Here is a 15,152-nt window from a genome sequence, read left to right as displayed (position 1 = left end):
CAGAGAAAGGTCAGATTGATACATTTCTCACATACCTCTTACAGTATAGGTTTGATATGGTCATGGTGAGAGCAGTTAATAATTCAAACATCTGCTAGAAATCTCATTCAGTTAAAAGAAAAACATGTAATAAGTTCTTAACTCACCCACTGATAATTTCCACTTTCAGAATACAGAGGAAAAGAAATACTGTGGGGACATTATTCTTAAGAAGTAATTACTGGCTATGTGGAAAGGATTTAAACTTGAAAAAAAGATTATTACATTGTATTAAATTTCATATAATTGAGAAAATCAACATGTTACAGAATTGGACGTGAGGCAACTATCAAAAAGCCAAAAAAAATTTGAGTAATCTCAAGATATTCATTCACTTACCCAATTATCTTTTCACTATTTGATATTTACTGAGCACCTACTGTGTGCCAAGCTCTGTGAAGTGCCAGAGAATAAAGATGATAATATAGTCTCTAACCAAAGGAGTTTGCAATCTATCTGACAAGACAAACAAATCAAGGATTCAGGCCTGTGATGATAACTTTAATAAAGAAAGTTGTGCCCTCTTGATTTTACTCTTCTCCCGTATACATTATAGGATTTGGGCAAGGAGTTATTTGAATCTCCTTATGGTTCCAAGTCAATGATTCCTAAGTACTTATGGGCAACTATATCATTAGTTTGAGGATTTATTCCAATCTTCATTTGAATTCAGCACAAACAGTTTTAAAACACCTCTCAAGGAGATTCAAGGTGGCAGAGGAGTAGGCGGACATGGAGTTCATCTCTCTCTATGGATACATCAGGAATATATCTATAGATGCAACAATTCTCACAGAACACTGGCTGAAAACTAGCAGAAGACCTTGGACACAAGAAGGGACTATAAAGGTCCCTGCCTAACTGAGTAGGATGTAAATAAAGATGGGAGAAGAAGGAGGAGAGGAAGCAGGATGGGACCTGCACCCTGGGGCAGGGGAGCTGAAGCAGAAGAGAGACTCCCAAATTAGGGAAACCCCCTCTCTGACGGGGAAACACCCTCTCCAATGGAGAAATCGATTGGAATAGAAGGGAAGCATTTGAGGCTGTCAGAAGAGGGTGAAGTGGCCAATCTGTGGCAGATGCACAGATGGTCTATACCGTGGCCCTACGTGCCCCAGACTGGGCCGTGTGTTCACAGCTGTGCAAGGGGGCTGGGAGCTGGTGCGTGGGGATTGGAGAACAGGCCCAGAGTAAGAACTGCTGTTGGCTGTGGGGAGAGAAACTGAGGGGACTCGAGGGAGGAAATCTACAGCAGGGAATGCCGATGGAGAAGACCTGACTGCCATGGAAGCAGAGCGCTATTGCTGAGTCACAGGCAGGGGGAGGAGCTCCTATTGTAGCCTCTCACTCCCCACACACGGGCGCCTGCCAATGACAATAAAAGACGCCTGCTCAGGGCTGACTCTTGTGAGCGGCTGCTGAGGAATAAAAAAAGCCCACTCAGAGCTGGCCCTCACGCATGGCTGTAGGGCAATAAAAAAAAAAGCCCTCTAAGGGCTAGCTCTCACACACCTGCTGCCAGGTGCCAGAAAATCCCCAGCCAGGGCTGACCCTCATATGCCTTATGCCAGGTGCCAGAAAAGGCCCTCACTAGGGCCATATCCCTTGCTCCCGTGGCCGCCGGCTTCCCTGTACATTTGGCACTGCCAGGGCTCCTGTGATCCAAGCAGTCATACCACCACTGCACCCGGTCCTCACAGGGCCAGACCCAAGAGCTCCAAGGCAGCCTCAGGACCATACTCCTGTGGGTGGACCACACGCAGAGGTGGGGATAAAACTAAAGGTGAACCCCAGTGATGGGGTGACTAAGGAAGAAGATCGAAAACCTTTCCATCAGCTGTAGAAGCTGCAGATTAAATCCTCGTAATCAGCTAGGTAGACCCTGCATCTATGGAATACTTGAGTATACAATGAGTGTTCCCACAAATGAAAACAGTCTAGCTCTGGCAGCTGTGGATTTTGGGAGCAAGCACATGCAAGAATTGGGCCAGATCAGAGTCTGAGTGGTCCCCACAGGGCCCTCAGTAAGTCCAGACACCAGCCTAGAGGAAGAGGAGAGACTCTTGGGGAGGTGGAGGTGGGCTGTGGCTCACAGCATGTGCAAGGACAGTTACATCAGAGACCCCAAGGAAACATAATTATTACTATTAATTTTATTATGTTTGGATTCATTCTGTTGTTGGTTCTAGCTTTTTGGGGGGAGGATTCTTTTTCTTTCTCTTTTTGTTTGTTGGTGTTTTAGGTTTGTTTTTTTTTTTCTCTTTTGGGAATCTCTGTGATTTATGATGTATTTTTATTTTTTATTCTTATTTTTTATGCATTTCTATTTTTACTTTGCTTTTCTATTGTTCTGTGTTCTTTCCCCTTTTTTTCTTCCTCTTTTTCTTTAATATATTTTTCTTTCTTTTTTTATACTTCCATTTATACTTTGCTTTTCTCTTGTCCTGTGTTTTTCCCTTTTTATTTTATTATTATTATTATTTTAATCATTTTTATCTGTTTGTTCTGTTTCCTTGCTTTATTCTTCAGCTGGCACACTGCTTTGGTTTTGTTTTTAGGTTATGTGTTTTTGTTAGTTTTAATCCTAATTGTCTGATTTCATTTTTGAGTTCTTCTATTTGTTTCATTGTTCTCTTGCTTTTGTTTTCTTTGGCTCTGTTTTTGTTTCTTTTACATGTGTGTGTTTCCTGGTTTCTGTTTTTGCTTGTTTGATTTTGTTTTTACCATTTCCCCAGGGTTTTGTTTGTCTTTTTTTTTTTTCCTCAATATATTTTCTGTTTTGTTTCTTTTATATTTCTGTTTCTACATTGCTTTTCTGTTGTTCTGTCTTCTTTCCCCTTTCTCTTTCTCTCTTTTTTTATATCATGTTTGTCAGTTTCTTTTGTTTCTTTCCTTCATTCTTCAGTTGGCACTCTGCTTTGATTTTGCTTTTTGCTTTTGGGTTTTTGTCAGCTTTCTTCTTAATTGCTCAATTTCATTCTTAGGTTCTTTTGTTTGTCTGCTTGTTCTCTTGCTTTGATTTATTTGGTTCTGTTTTCTTTTGTGTGTGTGTGTGTTTCCTTGTTTCTGTTTCTCTTTGTTTGATTTAACTTTTTACCATTTGTCTAGGGTTTTTTTAGTCTTTTTTTTTTTTAATCTCATTTATTACCAGGTTGAGTGACTTGCAGGATCTTGGTCCCTCAACCACAAGTCAGGCCTGAGGCTCTGGAGTGGGAGCACCAAGTCCAGGATGCTGGACCACTAGAGAATTCCCAGCCCCAGGAAAGATTAGTCACCAAGAGTTCTCATGGAGGCTTCTATCTGAATCCAAGACCTGGCTACACCCAACTGCCAGCAACTGCCAGTGCTGGACACCTCACACCAAACAACAAACAAGACAGGAAAACAAAACCAACCATCAGCACACAGACTACCTAAAGTCATATTAAGCTCACAGAGACCCCAAAACACACCACCAGACATGGCCCTACTCATCAGAGGGAAAAGTCTCAGCTCCACCAACCAGAATGCAGACACCAGTCCCTCACATCAGGAAGCCTACACAAGACACTGGACCAACCTCACCACAGGGGCAGAGGATAGAAACAAGAGGAACTACGACCCTGCAGCCTAAGGAAAGGAGACCTCAAATACTGTAAATTAGACAAAATGAGAAGACAGAGAAATATCTGGCAAAGGAGGCAAAGGAGCAAGATAAAAGCCCACAAGACCAAATAAATGAAGAGGAAATAAACAAATAACCTGAGAAAGAATTCAGAGTAATGATAGTAAAGATGATCCAAAATCTTGGAAATAGAATAGAGAAAATAAAAGAAACGTTTAACAAGGACCTAGAAGAACTAAAGAGCAAACAAACAGTAATGAACAACATAATAACTGAAATATAAAATACTCTAGAAGGAATCAGTAGCAGAATAACTGAGTCAGAAGAATGGATAAGTGAGCTGGAGAAAGGTAGAAATAACAACCACAGAACAGAATAATGAAAAAAGAATGAAAAGAAGGGAGGACAGGCTCAGAGACCTCTGGGACAACATTAATCAAACCAACATTCGAATTATAGGCGTCCCAGAAGAAGAAGAAAAAAAGAAAGGGTCTGAGAAAATATTTGAAGAGTTTATAGTTGAAAACTTCCCCAACATGGGAAAGGAAATAGTCAATAAAGTCCAGGAAACGTAGAGAGTCCCATACAGGATAAATCCAAGGAAAAACATGGTGAGACACATATTAATCAAACTAACAAAAATTAAACACAAAGAAAAAAATATTAAAAGCAACAAGGGAAAAACAACAAATAACATACAAGGGTCCCCCATAATGTTAACAGCTGATCTTTCAGCAGGAGCTCTACAGGCCAGAAGGGAGTGGCAAGATATATTTGAAGTGATAAAAGGGAAAAACCTACAACCAAGATCACTCTACCCAGCAAGGATCCCTTTCAGATTTGATGGGGAAATCAGAATCTTTACAGACAAGAAAAATTAAGAGAATTCAGCACCACCAAAACCAGCTTTACAACAAATGCTAAAGGAACTTCTCTAGTCAGAAAACACAAGAGAAGGAAAAGACTTACAAAAACAAACCCAAAACAATTAAGAAAATGGTAATAGGAACATATATATCAATAATTACCTTAAAAGTAAATGGATTAAATGCCCCAACCAAAAGACACAGACTGGCTGAATGGATACAAAAACAAGACCCATATATATGCAGTCTACTATAGACCTACTTCAGACCTAGGGACACATAAAGACTGAAAGTGAGGGGATGGAAAAAGATATTCCATTCAGATAGAAATCAAAAGAAAGCTGTAGTAACAATACTCAGACAAAATAGACTTTAGAATAAAGACTAGTATAAGAGACAAGGAAGGACACTGTATAATGATCAAGTGATCAAGCCAAGAAGAAGATATAACAATTGTGAATATCTACGCACTCAACATAGGAGCACCTCAATACATAGGCAAATGCTAACAGACATAAAAGGGGAAATCAACAGTAACACAATAATAGGTGACTTTAACACCCCACTTTTACCAATGGACAGATCATCCAAAATGAAAAATAAGGAAACACAAGCTTTAAATGACATATTAGACCAGATAGATTTAATTGATCTTTATAGGACAGTCCATCCAAAAACAACAGAATGTACTATCTTCTCAAGTACAAATGGAACATTCTCCAGGATAGATCACATCTTGGGTCACAAATCAAGCCTGGATAAATTTAAGAAAATTGAAATCATATCAAGCATCTTTACCAACCACAACACTATGAGACTAGATATCAATTACAGGACAAAAACTGTAATAAATACAAATGCCTGGAGGCTAAACAATACACTATGAAATAACCAAGAGGTCACTGAAGAAATCAAAGGAAAATCAAAAAATACCTAGGTAAATGTTCAGGAGGAGCTTCAAAATGGTGGAAGAGTAAGACACGGAGATCACCTTCCTCCCCACCAATGTATCAGATATACATCTAAATGTGGAACAACTCCTACAGAACACCTACTGAATGCTGGCAGAAGACCTCAGACCTCCCAAAAGGCAAGAAACTCCCCCACATACCTGGGTAGGGTAAAAGAAAAAAGAAAAAACAGAAACAAAGAATAGGGACGGGACCTGCACCAGTGGGAGGGAGGTGTGAAGGAGGAAAGGGTTCCACACACTAGGAAGACCCTTCATGGGCAGAGACTGCTGGTGGTGGAGGACAGGAGCTTCGAAGCCACGGAGGAGAGTGCAGGAACAGGGGTGCGGAGGGCAAAGCGGAGAGATTCCTGCCCAGAGGATTGGTGCCGACCAGCACTCAACAGCCCGAGAGGCTTGTCTGCTCACCCACCGGGGCGGGTGGGGGCTGGGAGCTGAGGCTCGGGCTTCGGTCGGATCCCAGGGAAAGGACTGGGGTTGGCGGCGTGAACACAGCCTGAAGGGGTTAGCGCACCACAGCTAGCCGGGAGGGAGTCCAGGAAAAAGTCTGGACCTGCGGAAGAGACAAGATACTTTTTCTTGCCTCTTTGTTTCCTGGTGTGCGAGGAGAGGGGATTCAGAGTGCCGCGTAAACGAGCTCCAGAGATGGGCGTGAGCCGCGACTATCAGTACAGACCCTAGAGACTGGCATGAGATGCTAAGGCTGCCGCTGCAGCCACCAAGAAGCCTGTGTGCAAGCACAGGTCACTATCCAAACCACCCCTCCCAAGAGCCTGTGCAGCCCACCACTGCCAGCGTCTCGTGATCCAGAGAAAACTTCCCCAGGAGAATGCATGGTGCGCCTCAGGCTGGTGCAACGTCACACCGGCCTCTGCCACCTCAGGCTCACTCCGCATCCGTACCCCTCCCTCCCCCTGGCCTGAGTGAGCCACAGCCCCCGAATCAGCTACTCCTTTAACCCCGTCCGGTCTGAGCAAACAAGAGACGCCCTCAGGTGACCTACATGCAGAGGCGGGTCCAAATCCAAAACTGAACCCCGAGAGCTGTGTGAACAAAGAAGAGAAAGGGAAATCTCTCCCAGCAGCCTCAGGAGCAGCAGATTAAATCTCCACAATCAACTTGATGTACCCTGCATCTGTGGAATACCTGAATATACAAAGAATCATCCCAAATTGAGGAGGTGGACTTTGGGAGCAACGATATATATATTTTTTCCCCTTTATCTCTATTTGTGAGTGTGTATGTGTATGCTTCTGTGTGTGATTTTGTCTGTATAGCTTTGCTTTTACCACTTGTCCTAGGGTTCTCTCTGCCTGTTTTTTTTTTTATTATTACTTAAAAATTTTTTTCTTAATAATTATTTTTTATTTTAATGACGTTTTATTTTATTTTAATTTATTTTATTTTATCTTCTTCTTTCTTTCTTTTTTTTCTCCCTTTTATTCTGAGCCATGTGGAGGACAGGCTCTTGGTGCTCCAGCCAGGCATCAGGGCTGTGGCACTGAGGTGGGAGAGCCAACTTCAGGAAACTGGTCCACAAGAGACCTCCCAGCTCCACATAATATCAAACAGCAAAAATCTCCCAGAAATCTCCATCTCGACGCCAAGACCCAGCTCCATTCAAGGACCAGCAAGCTACAGTGCAGGACACCCTATGCCAAACAACTAGCAAGACAGGAACACAGCCCCATCCTTTAGCAGAGAGGCTGCCTAAAATCATAATAAGGCCACAGACACCCCAAAACACACCACCACACGTGGACCCGCCCACCAGAAACACAAGATCCAGCCTCATCCACCAGAACACAGGCACTAGGCCCCACCAGGAAGCCTACAAAACCCACTGAACCAACCCTTAGCCACTGGGGACAGACACCAAAAACAACAGAAACTATGAACCAGCAGCCTGTGAAAAGGAGACCCCAAATACAGTAAGTTAAGCAAAATGAGAAGAGAGAGAAACACACAGCAGATGAAGGAGCAAGACAAAACCCACCAGACCTAACAAATGAAGAGGAAATAAGCATTCTACCTGAAAAAGAATTCAGAATAATGAGAATAAAGATGATACAAAATCTTGGAAATAGAATGGAGAAAATACAAGAAACATTTAACAAGGACCTAGAAGAACTAAAGAGCAAAGAAATAGACATGAACAACACAATAAATGAAATTAAAAATTCTCTAGACGGGATCAATAGCAGAATAACTGAGGCAGAAGAATGGATAAGTGACCTGGAAGATAAAATAGTGGAAATTACTGCAGAGCAGAATAAAGAAAAAATATGAAAAGAATTGAGGACAGTCTCAGAGATCTCTGAAACAACATTAAATGCACCAACATTCGAATTATAGGGGTTCCAGAAGAAGAAGAGAAAAAGAAAGGGACTGAGAAAATATTTGAAGAGATTATAGTTGAAAACTTCCCTAATATGGGAAAGGAAATAGTTAAGTCCAGGAAGCACAGAGTCCAATACAGGATAAATCCAAGGAGAAACATGCCAAGACACATATTAATCAAACTATAAAAAATTAAATACAGAGAACAAATATTAAAAGCAGCAAGGGAAAAACAACAAGTAACACATAAGGGAATACCTATAAGGTAAACAGCTGATCTTTCAGCAGAAACTCTGCAAGCCAGAAGGGAGTGGCAAGACATATTTAAAGTGATGAAAGAGAAAAACCTGCAACCAAGATGACTCTACCAAGCAAGGATCTCATTCAGATTCAATGGAGAAATTAAAAGCTTTACAGACAAGAAAAGCTAACAGAATTCAACACCATCAAACCAGCTTTACAACAAATGCTAAAGGAACTTCTCTAGACAGGAAACACAAGAGAAGGAAAAGACCTACAATAAAAAACCCAAAACAATTAAGAAAATGGTAATAGGAGCATACATATCGATAATTACCTTAAATGTAAATGGATTAAATGCGCCAACCAAAATACATAGACTGGCAGAATGGATACAAAAACAAGGCCCATATATACGCTGTCTACAGGAGACCCACTTCAGACCTAGGGGTACACAAAGACTGAAAGTGAGGGGATGGAAAAAGATATTTCATTCAGATAGAAATCAAAAGAAAGCTGGAGTAGCAATTATCAGACAAAATAGTCTTTAAAACAAAGACTATTAAAAGAGACAAAGAAGGACAGTACATAATGATCAAGGGATCAATCCAAGAAGAAGATAAAACAATTGTAAATATTTATGCGCCCAACATAGAAGCATGTCAATACATAAGACAAATACTAACAGCCATAAAAGGGGAAATTGACAGTAACACAATCATAGTAGGGGACTTTAACACCCCACTTTCACCAATGGGCAGATCATCCAAAATGAAAATAAATAAGGAAACACAAGCTTTAAATGATACATTAAGCAAGATGGACTTAATTGAAATTTATAGGACATTCCACCCAAAAACAACAGAATACACATTCTTCTCAAGTGCTCATGAAACATTCTCCAGGATAGATCATATCTTGGGCCACAAATCGAGCCTTGTAAATTTAAGAAAATTGAAATCGTATCAAGTATCATTTCCAACCACAACGCTATAAGACTAGATAACAATTACAGCAAAAAAATCTGTAAGAAATACAAACACATGGAGGCTAAACACCACACTACTTAATAACCAAGAGATCACTGAAGAAATCAAAGAGGAAATCAAAAAATACCTAGAAACAAATGACAATGAAAACACAATGACCCAAAACCTATGGGATGCAGCAAAAGCAGTTCTAAGAGGGAAGTTTACAGCAATATAAGCCTACCTGAAGAAACAAGAAACGTCTCAAACAAACAACCTAAACTTCCACCTAAAGCAATTAGGGAAAGAAGAACAAAAAACCCCCAAGGTTAGCAGAAGGAGAGAAATCATAAAGGTCAGAACAGAAATAACTGAAAAGGAAATGAAGGAAACACTAGCAAAGGTCAATAAAACTAAAACCTGGTTCTTTGAGAAGAGAAACAAAATTGATAAACCATTAGCCAGACTCATCAAGAAAAAAAGGGAGAAGACTCAAATCAATAGAATTAGAAATGAAAAAGGAGAACTAACAACTGACACTGCAGAAATACAAAGGATCATGAGAGATTACTACAAGCAACTATATGCCAATAAAATGGACAACCTGGAAGAAATGGACAAATTCTTAGAAATGCACAACCATCCGAGACTGAATCAGGAAGAAATAGAAAATATGAACAGACCAATCACAAGCACTGAATTTCAAACTGTGATTATAAATCTTCCAACAAACAAAAGCTCAGGACCAGATGGCTTCACAGGTGAATTCTATCAAACATTTACAGAAGAGCTAACACCTATCCTTCTCAAGCTCTTCCAAAATATAGCAGAGGGAGGAACACTCCTAAACTCATTCTATGAGTCCACCATCACCCTGATACCAAAATCAGACAAAGATGTCACAAAGAAAGAAAACTACAGGCCAATATCTGATGAACATAGATGCAAAAATCCTCAATAAAATACAAGCAAACAGAATCCTACAGCACATTAAAAGCATCATACATTATGATCAAGTGGGGTTTCTCCCAGGAATGTAAGTATTCTTCAATATACACAAATCAATCAACGTGATACACCATATTAACAAATTGAAGGAGAAAGACCATATGATCATCTCAAGAGATGCAGAGAAAGCGTTCGACAAAATTCAACACCCATTTATGATAAAAACCCTGCAGAAAGTAGGCATAGAGGAAACTTTCCTCAACATAATACAGGCCATATATGACAAACCCACAGCCAGCATCGTCCTCAATGGTGAAAAACTGAAACCATTTCCACTAAGATCAGGAACAAGACAAGGTTGCCCACTGTCACCACTATTATTCAACACAGTTTTGGAAGTTTTAACCCCAGCAATCAGAGAAGAAAAAGAAATAAAAGGAATCCAAATTTGAAAGAAGAAGTGAAGATGTCACTGTCTGCAGATGACATGATACTATACACAGAGAATCCTAAAGATGCTACCAGAAAAACTACTAGAACTAATCAATGAACTTGGTAAAGTAGCAGGATACAAAATTAATGCACAGAAATCTCTTGCATTCCTATACACTAATGATGAAAAATCTGAAAGAGAAATTAAGAAAATACTCCCATTTACCATTGCAACAAAAAGAATAAAATATCTAGGAATAAACCTACCTAGGGAGACAAAAGAACTGTATGCAGAAAAGTATAAGACACTGATGAAAGAAATTACAGATGATACAAATAGATGAAGAGATATACCATTTTCTTTGATTGGAAGAATCAACATTGTGAAAATGACTCTACTACCCAAAGTAATCTACCGATTCAATGCAATCCGTGTCAAACTACCATTGGCATTTTTCACAGAACTAGAAGAAAATATTTCACAATTTGTATGGAAACAAAAAAGACTCCGAATAACCAAAGCAATCTTGAGAAAGAAAAACGGAGCTGGAGGAATCAGGCTCCTGGACTTCAGATTATACCACAAAGCTACAGTAATCAAGACAGTATGGTACTGGCACAAGAGCAGATATATAGATCAATGGAACAGGATAGAAAGCCCAGAGATAAACCAACACACATACGGTTACCTTATCTTGGACAAAGGAGGCAAGAATATACAGTGTAGAAAAGACACCCTCTTCAATAAGTGGTGCTGGGAAAACTGGACAGCTACATGTAAAAGAATGAAATTAGAACACTCCCTAAAACCATACACAAAAATTAACTCAAAATAGATTAAAGATCGAAATGTAAGGCCAGACACCATCAAACTCTTAGAGGAAAACATAGGCAGAACACTCTTTGACATAAATCACAGCAAGACCCTTTTTGACCCACCTCCTAGAGAAATGGAAATAAAAACAAAATAAACAAATGGGACCTAATGAAACTTAAAAGCTTTTGCACAACCAAGGAAACCACAAACAAGACCAAAAGACAACCCTCAGAATGGGAGAAAATATTTGCAAATGAAGCAGCTGACAAAGGATTAATCTCCAAAACATACAAGCAACTCATGAAGATCAATATCAAAAAAACAAACAACCCAATCCACAAATGGGCAGAAGACCTAAACAGACCTTTCTCCAAATAAGATATACAGATTGCCAACAAACACATGAAAGAATGCTCAACATCATTAATCATTAGAGAAATGCAATTCAAGACTACAATGAGATGTCATCTCACACCGGTCAGAATGGCCATCATCAAAAAATCTACAAACAATAAATGCTGGAGAGGGTGTGGAGAAAGGGAACCCTCTTGCACTGTTGGTGGGAATGTAAATTGATACAGCCACTATGGAGAACAGTGTGGAGAGTCCTTAAAAAACTAAAAATGGAACTACCATACGACCCAGCAATCCCACTACTGGGCATATACCCTGAGAAAACCATAATTCAAAAACAGTCATGTATCAAAATGTTCATTGCAGCTCTATTTACAATAGCCAGGACATGGAAGCAACCTAAGTGTCCATCAACAGATGAATGGATAAAGAAGAGCTGGCACATATATACAATGGAATATTACTCAGCCATAAAAAGGAATGAAACTCAGTTATTTCTAGTGAGATGGATGGACCGAGAGACTGTCATACAGAGGAATTAATTCAGAAAGAGAAAAACGAATACCGTATACTAACACATGTATATGGAATCTAAAAAAAAAAAAGAAGAAAATGGTCAGAAGAACCTAGGGGCAAGATGGGAATAAAGAGGCAGCCCTACTAGAGAATGGACTTGTGGTTATGGGGAAAGGGAAGAGGAAGCTGGGACAAAGTGAGATAGTGGCATGGACATATATACACTACCAAACGTAAAATAGATAGTTAGTGGGAAGGAGCTGCATAGCATAGGGAGTTCAGCTCGGTGCTTTGTCACCACCTAGAGGGTTGGGATAAGGAGGGTGGGAGGGAGGGAGATGCAAGAGGGAAGAGATATGTGGATTTATGTATATGTATAACTGATTAACTTTGTTATAAAGCAGAAACTGACACACCATCGTAAAGCAATTATACTCTAATAAAGATGTTTAAAAAAAAAACACCTAGAAACAAATGACAATGAAAACACGACAAGGCAAAACCTATGAGATGCAGCAAAAGCAGTAATAAAATGCAAGTTTATAGAAATACAATCCTACCTCAAGAAACAAGGAAATCTGAAATAAACCACCTAACCTTACACCTACAGCAATTAGAGAAAGAAGAACAACAACAACCAAAAAAAACCCAGAGTTAGTAGAAGGAAAGAAATCATAAAGATCAGATCAGAAATAAATGAAAAAGAAATGAAGGAAACAATAGCAAAGGTCAATAAAACTAAAACCTGGTTCTTAAAAAAGATGAACAAAATTGAAAAACTATAGACAGATTCATCAGGGAAAAAAGGGACAAGACTCAAATCAACAGAATTATAAATGAAAAAGGAGAAGTAACAACTGACACCACAGAAATACAAAGGATCATGAGAGATTTCTACAAGCAATTATATACCAATAAAATGGACAACCTGGAAGAAATGGACAGATTCTTAGAAAAGTACACCTTCCAAGACTGAACCAGGAAGAAATAGAAAATATAAACAGACCAAGCACAAGCACTGAAATTGAGACTGTGATTAAAAATTTTCCAACAAACAAAGCCTAGGACCAGATGGCTTCACAGGCAAATTCTGTCAAACAAGTAGAGAAGAGCTAACACCTATCCTTCTCAAAGTCTCTCAAAATATAGCAGAGGGAGGAACACTCCCAAACTCATTATATGAGGCCACTGTCACCCTGAAACAAAAACCAGACAAAGATGTCACAAAGAAAGAAAACTACAGGCCAATATCACTGATGAACATAGATGCAGAAATCCTGAACACAATACTAGCAAACAGAATCCAACAGCACATTAAAAGGATAATATACCATGATCAAGTGGGGTTTATCCCAGCAATGCAAGGATTCTTCAATATACACAAATCAATCAATGTGATACACCATATTAACAAATTGAAGATAAAAACCATATGATAATCTCAATAGAGACAGAAAAAGCTTTTGACAAAATTCAACACTCATTTATGAAAAACTCTCCAGAAAGTGGGCATAGATGGAACCTACCTCAACATAATAAAAGCCATATATGACAAACCCACAGCCAACATCATTCTCAATGATGAAAAACTGAAAGCATTTCAGCTAAGATCAGGAACAAGAAAAGGGTGCCCACTCTCACCACTATTATTCAACATAGTTTTGGAAGTTTTAGCCATGGCAATCAGAGAAGAAAAAGAAATAAAAGGAATCCAAACTGGAAAAGAACTAAAATTGTCAGTGTTTGCAGATGACATGATACAATAAAGAGAAAATCCTGAAGGTGCCATCAGAAAAATTCTAGAGCTAATCAATGAATTTGGTAAAGTAGCAGGATACAAAATTAATGCACAGAAATCTCTTGCATTCTAATACACTAACAATCGAAAATCAAAAAGAGAAATAAAGGAAACACTCTCATTAATTACTGCAACAAAAAGAGTAAAATACCTAGGAATAAACCTACCTAAGGAGTCAAAAGACCTGTATGCAGAAAACTATAAGACACTGATGAAAGAAATTGAAGATGATACAAACAGATGGAGAGATATACATTTTCTTGGATTGGAAGAATCAACACTGTGAAAATGACTGTACTACCCAAAGTAATCTACCAATTCAATGCAATCCCTATCAAATTATCAAAGGCATTTTTCACAGAACTAGAACAAAAAATTTTACTATTTGTATGGAAACACAAAAGGTCCCAAATAGCCAAAGCAATCTCGAGAAGGAAAAACAGAGCTGGAGGAATCAGGCTCCCTGACTTCAGACTATACTACAAAGCTACAGTAATCAAGACCGTATGGTACTGGCACAAAAACTGAAATATAGATAATTGGAACAGGATAAAAAGCCCAGAGATAAACCCATGCACATATGGTCACCTTATCTTTGAGAAAGGAAGCAAGAATATGCAATGGAGAAAAGACAGCCTCTTCAATAATTGGGGCTGGGAAAACTGGACAGCTACATGTAAAAGAATGAAATTAGAACACTTCCTAACACCATACACAAAAATAAACTCAAAATGGATTAAAGACCTAAATGTAAGGCCAGAATTATAATATTCTTAGAGGAAAACATAGGCAAAACACTCTTTGACATAAATCACAGCAAGATCTTTTTTGACCCACCTCCTAGAGTAATAGAAATAAAATAAAAAAGAAACAAATGGGACATAATGAAACTTAAAAGCTTTTGCACAACCAAGGAAACCACAAACAATACAAAAAGACAACCCTCAGAATGGGAGAAAATATTTGCCAATGAAGCTACTGACAAAGGATTAATCTCCAAAATATACAAGCAACTCATGCAGCTCAATATCAAAAATAACAAACAAACAACCCAATCCAAAAATGGGCAGAAGACCTAAATAGACATTTCTCCAAAGAAGATACACAGTTTGCTGACAAACACATGAAAGAATGCTCAACATCACTAATCATTAGAGAAATGCAAATCAAAACCACAATGATGTATCACCTCACACCAGTCAGAATGGCCATCATCAAAATCTACAAACAGTAAATGCTGGAGAGGGTGTGGAGAAAAGG

General features: G+C 39.0%; 1 long non-coding RNA gene across 1 annotated transcript in view; it reads left to right on the top strand.

Moving 5' to 3' along the window:
- The window catches only part of LOC309660922, a 986,598-nt gene extending 971,667 nt beyond the window's left edge, over nt 1–14,931 (top strand). Inside the window, exon 2 of the long non-coding RNA XR_014263722.1 lies at nt 14,450–14,931. This is a non-coding gene — a long non-coding RNA (uncharacterized lncRNA). The remainder of the gene's footprint in view (nt 1–14,449) is intronic.
- Nucleotides 14,932–15,152: the final 221 nt, after the last annotated feature.

Source organism: Balaenoptera physalus (assembly GCF_965194825.1).
Source record: "Balaenoptera physalus genome assembly, chromosome: 5".
Lineage (NCBI taxonomy): Eukaryota > Metazoa > Chordata > Mammalia > Artiodactyla > Balaenopteridae > Balaenoptera > Balaenoptera physalus.
Note: the sequence above shows the minus strand (reverse complement) of the source record. Positions and strands in the feature narration are given on the sequence as shown.